Source organism: Delphinapterus leucas, chromosome X (assembly GCF_059928025.1).
Source record: "Delphinapterus leucas isolate spDelLeu-1000000601 "Yukka" chromosome X, BTC_Dleu_Yukka2, whole genome shotgun sequence".
NCBI lineage: Eukaryota > Metazoa > Chordata > Mammalia > Artiodactyla > Monodontidae > Delphinapterus > Delphinapterus leucas.
Window position 1 is genome coordinate 74,186,439 of NC_143150.1, and position 5,171 is coordinate 74,191,609.

Consider the following 5,171-nt stretch of genomic DNA (forward strand, 5'->3'; position numbering starts at 1 on the left):
TTCTGATGTTCCTAAAGCCTGCTTTGGATGAGCCAAGATATGTTTCAACATCTTTACAGGAAAAGAAGCAATACTTTTCACAGGAAAGTGTGATCTATTTGGCCTTGCAGTTGGATTTTCCTTTGAAGAACTATATCCACATGAAGGCTGTTTGATGTACATGAATTTTCTCCTGAGGCTTTCCTTTGGGTCTGTGAGGCTGGACATGCAAATGTACTTTTCTTCTGTCCTGAAGTGGCAGCAACAAAAGCCTGATCACCTTTAATGGCAGTCATTATCTGCACTGACTGTTGCTGGGCTTGAAGGATTCCAGTGTGACTAATTAGTGGTGGGACTGGTCCCCTGAATGGGCCAGTGATATCTTTACTGATTGGAACATCAAACTTGGCAGTGTGTGCCATTCCTCTTTTTCGTCCAGAAATTTTCTGGTAATACAGCATATCTAATTCTATTTCATTTCCTGAAACCTACTTAGCAGTCTCTCCCTTATGAGCTTTGCTTCGTGTGAACTCACTGAAAATTCGAAGACATTCCTTCATAGTGTCATCAGAATCAGAGGGAGTGTCACTTTCAGTACATTCTATTTCAAAATCAAATTCAACTAATCTGCTGTCTTCAAAAGTAGTGAAGCCCTTACTATCGTCTTGTATTCTCAAAACTTTGCCTTTCACATGGTTAGCTTGGTGAGTATCACCATTCAGTTTCTTCTTTCTGAGTATCAATTGTTTTTACACATCTTGTGCTTTTTGGATAACTTTCATTATGACTTTCCTTCTGTATTTCTTTGTCATTAAGAGGTGCATAAGATATACTTTCTTCTGAAATACAGACATACTTTTTCTCACTACCGAAGCTTCCCATCTTAGAAATGTGGTTTTTAACAGCACACAAGTTTTGTTACCTTTAATACCTTAATCATTCTTTTGGGAGCAGGCTATTTTCAGGAAAAGCTTGTCTCACATTTGTGTCACTCAAGGAGGCCACAGGGTTTTGCAATAGCTCTTCAAGTGCTAAAGTAAACCTGGAGAGCCTCTTCTGCTTTTCTTCAACTTCAGTCTTGACTGACTCCATTTCTTCATTGATACTTTCCAATTCTTCCATAGCTGTGCCCATGAATTCAACATGGCTCCTCTGCACCCCAAGCACCTCCAAGCTGCTGCAGCCACCTGCCTCACTCAGTTCCCACCACATTTCCCGGTGTCTGAACTGGCAGTACAAACGCTAGCACCAATGCCTGTGGCTGTCATAAGGACATGGAAAATGGCAAAAGTAACACTTGGAGGGTAGCATGGGCTATTGCTCAAGGCCACCTCCTCTGGCTCTGAAATTGTGCACACTGATGGCAAAACCATGTGAAGGTGAAAACCTGCCCTGCTGATTTGCTAGTACTTTAAGTATTTTTGCATCTATGATCATGAGTGAGATTCACATCTAATTTTCTTGCAATACTTTTACCTGATTTTGGTATTAGGGTTATGCAATCTCATAAAACAATTAAAGAGTTGTTCCTCCCTCCCCTATTCTCTGAAAGAATTTGTGTAATATTGGTGTTATTTCTTTCTGAAATGTTTGAAAAAATTCAAAATCATCTAGACTTGTAGTTTGCTTTCTGAGATAAATGTTGATCTTTTATTCATTCAATTTATTCTGAATTGGCAATACCTTTCAATTTAAATATTATTCATGTATTTCTTCATTTCTGAGAAATTCTCTTCTTTTTAAAAGTTATTGCTTCACATCCATTTTATCTGTCTTCATTTTTAGGAATCGCTATTTTAAAAAGTTTGAACCCATAGGAGCACCTCAATACATAAGGCAACTGCTAACAGCTATAAAAGAAGAAATCAACAGTAATACAATAATAGTGGGGGACTTTAACAACTCATTTACACCAACGGACAGATCATCCAAACAGAAAATTAATAAGGAAACACGAGCTTTAAATGATACAATAGACCAGATAGATTTAATTGATATTTATAGGACATTCCATCCAAAAACAGCAGATTACACTTTCTTCTCAAGTGTGCATGGAACATTCTCCAGGATAGATAACATCTTGGGTCACAAATCAAGCCTCAGTAAATTTAAGAAAATTGAAATCATATCAAGAATCTTTTCTGACCACAACACTATGAGATTAGAAATCAATTACAAGGAAAAAAAAACAACAACACACAAACACATGGATGCTAAACAATACGTTACTAAATAACCAAGAGATCACTGAAGAAACCAAAGAGGAAATCAAAAAATACCTAGAGACAAATGACAATGAAAACACGATGATCCAAAACCTGTGAGATGGAGCAAAAGCAGTTCTAAGAGGGAAGTATATAGCAATAAAAGCCTACCTCAAGAACCAAGAAAAATCTCAAATAAACAATCTAACCTAACACCTAAAGGAGCTAGAGGAAGAAGAACAAACAAAATCCAAAGTTAGTAGAAGGAAAGAAATCATAAAAATCAGAGCAGAAATAAATGAAATAGAAACAAAGAAAACAATAGCAAAGATCAATAAAATTAAAAGCTGGTTCTTTGAGAAGATAAACAAAATTGATAAACCATTAGCCAGACTTGTCAAGAAAAAGAGGGAGAGGACCCAAATAAATAAAATTAGAAATGAAAAAGGAGAAGTTACCACAGAGATACAAAGCATCCTAATAGACTACTACAAGCAACTCTATGCCAATAAAATGGACAACCTGGAAGAAACGGACAAGTTCTTAGAAAGGTATAGCCTCCCAAGTCTGAACCAGGAAGAAATAGAAAATATGAACAGACCAATCACAAGTACTGAAATTGAAATGTGATTTAAAATCTTCCAACAGGGCTTCCCTGGTGGTGCAGTGGTTGAGAGTCCGCCTGCCGATGCAGGGGACACGGGTTCGTGCCCCGGTCCGGGAAGATCCCACATGCTGTGGAGCAGCTGGGCCCATGACCCATGGCCACTGAGCCTGCGCGTCCGGAGCCTGTGCTCTGCAATGGGAGAGGCCACAACAGTGAGAGGCCCACGTACTGCAAAAAAAAAAAAAAATCTTCCAACAAACAAAAATCCAGGACCAGATGGCTTCACCGGTCAATTCTATCAAACATTTAGAGAAGAGCTAACACCCATCCTTCTCAAACTCTTCAAAAAAATTGCACGGGAAGGAAAACTCCCAAACTCATTCTATGACCTCACAATCACCCTGATACCAAAACCAGACAAAGATACTACAAAAAAAGAAAATTACAGACCAATATCACTGATGAATATAGTTGCAAAAATCCACAACAAAATACTAGCAAACAGAATCCAACAACACATTAAAAGGATCATACACCATAATCAAGTGGGATTTATCCCAGGGATGCAGGTATTCTTCAATATACACAAATCAATCAATGTGATACACCGCATTAACAAACTGAACAATAAAACCCATATGATCATCTCAATACATGCAGAAAAAGCTTTTGACAAAATTCAACACCCATTTATAATTTAAAAATTCTCCAGAAAGTGGGGATAGAGGGAACCTACCTCAACAAAATATAGGCCATATATGACAAACCCACATCAAACATCATTCTCAGTGATGAAAAACTGAAACATTCCTCTAAGACCAAGAAGAAGACAAGGATGTCCACTCTCACCATTCTTATTCAACATAGATTTGGAAGTCCTAGCCATGGCAATCAGAGAAGAAAAAGAAAGAAAAGGGGGGAGGAGCTTCAAGATGGCAGAAGAGTATGACACGGAGATCACCTACCTCTCCACAAATACATCAGGAAAACATCTACATGTGGAACAGCTCCTACAGAACACCTACTGAACACTGGCAGAAGACCTCAGACCTCCCAAAAGGCAAGAAACTCCACACGTACTTCCCACGTAGGACAAAAGAAAAAAGAAATAACAGAGACAAAAGAATAGGGATGGGGCCTTCCCCTCTGGGAGGGAGCTGGGAAGCAGTGAAGGTTTCCACACACTAGGAAGCACTTCGCAGGTGGAGACTGTCGGTGGCGGAGGGGGGGAGCTTCAGGGCCACGGAGGAGAGCACAGCAACAGGGGTGCAGAGGGCAAAGCGGAGAGACTCCCGCACAGATGATCGGAACCGACCAGCAATCATTAGCCCGAGAGGCTTGTCTGCTCACCCGCCGGGGCGGGAGGGTGCTGAGACCTGAGGCTCCAGCTTCGGAGGTCGGATCCCAGGGACAGGACTGGCATTGGCTGCGTGAGCACAGCCTGAAGGGAGCAAGTGCGCCACAAATAGCCGGGAGCCGGGAGGGTGTCTGGGGAAAAGTCTGCAGGTGCCGAAGAGGCAAGAGACTTTTTCTTTCCTCTTTGTTTCCTGGTGCCACTTTAAGGAGTTCCAGAGACAGGTGCGAGCCGCGGCTATCAGAGTGGACCACAGAGACAGGCATGAGACGCTAAGGCTGCTACTGCCACCACCAAGAAGCCTGTGGGCAAGCACAGGTCACTACCCACACCTCCTTTCCTGGGAGCCTGTGCAGCCCGCCACTGCCAGGGTCCCGTGATCCAGGGAAAAATTCCCTGGGAAAACACACAGTGCACAGCTGGCTGGTGCAACGTTATGGTGGCCTCTGCGGCCACAGGCTCACCCCACACTCCGTACTCCTCCCTCCCCCAGGCCTGAGAGAGCCAGAGCCCCTGAATCAGCTGCTCCTTTAACCCCGTCCTGTCTGAGTGAAGAACAGACGCCCTCCGGCAACCTACATGCAGAGGCGGGTCCAAATCCAAAGCTAAAACCCAGGAGTTGTGTGAACAAAGAAGAGAAAAGGAAATTTCTCCCAGCAGCCTCAGGAGCAGCGGATTAAATCTCCACAATCAACTTGATGTACCCTGCATCTGTGGAATACCTGAATAGACAAAAAATCATCCCAAATTCAGGAGGTGGATTTTGGGAGCAGAAGTATATATATATATTTTTTTCTTCCCTTTTTCCTTTTCTGTGAGTGTGTATGTGTATGCTTCTGTGTGTGATTTTATCTGTATAGCTTTGCTTTTACCATTTGTCCTAGGGTTCTGTCTGTCTGTTGTTCTGTTGTTGTTGTTTTAATTTAATTTCTTTTTCTTAATTATTTTTTATTTTAATAAATTTATTTTCTTTTATTTATTTTATTTTTTCTTCCTTCTTTCTTTCTTTCTATTTTTTCTCCATTTT